Here is a 1,001-nt window from a genome sequence, read left to right as displayed (position 1 = left end):
TAGCTGTGAAGAAAATGCTGCTGATTTACAAAAGGATTTAGATCATTTAGTGAGTTGGGCAAATGGGTTTTTAATTATAATAAATGCAAAATAATGTATGGGGGTTATCATAATTTGAATTATATGTATAATTATAATTTTAAAACAGTGTGGGAAATTAATAGAAATGTTATATCATCCCAATGTTACAGTTATCCAATTAAAAATATTATACTTCATCTGTGTGTATATTATTTGAATTTAGGATGTAAAATAAATCGATTGAGAGACTCGATTTCCATTATATATATTTCGTATAGTTGTGCCATTAGGTGACTGATTCCATTGTTGCTTGTGCTATCAGACTCAGCCTTTTATAGACCTTTATATAGATATTAACTGTGAAATAAAACTACAATAAATTCATATATAATTCATGAAACTTTGGATTTTTATATTAAAAGATATTTATTGAATAGTGAAAAACTAGTGTTGTTCTTCTTTAATTAAAATTTTTTGCTGTAGAAATCTGAATGCTTAAATAAAAGCATGGTTGTTACAGAGCCAAACATTGGCAACCTAGTGCTATAGTAACGGTCAGCATATGGAATAGTCAGTATTTGTTTTTTCACTAAATAAAACAAGTGGATTTTGAGCAGACATTGAAAATCCAGTTAAATGAAAATAAAAAGTCTCAGTGTATGGAAATCGAAATGCATAGGTTTTAACCAGGAGATTTTTGGGACCTTAAATTAATTCTCATATGCTTTTAAATGTTTCAGTCATTGAATTTATAAGCAATGTTGTTTCATATCCAGAGTAATATAAACGTATTAGTGTCAAATTTGGTCTGAACTGTCACCATAGTATGTAAATTAAGGAATCCAGTATTAAACATTATAAAATCTTAAATAATATTCAACGTTAAACTGGTACACAATTAAAAACATTTTATTTAGGCCTATCTATGGCCTTCAAAAAGTCGTCACCTTTTTGAAGGCCATAGATAGGCCTAAATAAAA

The sequence above is a fragment of the Limulus polyphemus genome, unplaced genomic scaffold, assembly GCF_000517525.1.
Source record: "Limulus polyphemus unplaced genomic scaffold, Limulus_polyphemus-2.1.2 Scaffold10521, whole genome shotgun sequence".
Lineage (NCBI taxonomy): Eukaryota > Metazoa > Arthropoda > Merostomata > Xiphosura > Limulidae > Limulus > Limulus polyphemus.
The sequence above is the reverse complement of the archived record's forward strand: the minus strand, read 5'-3'. Positions refer to the sequence as shown.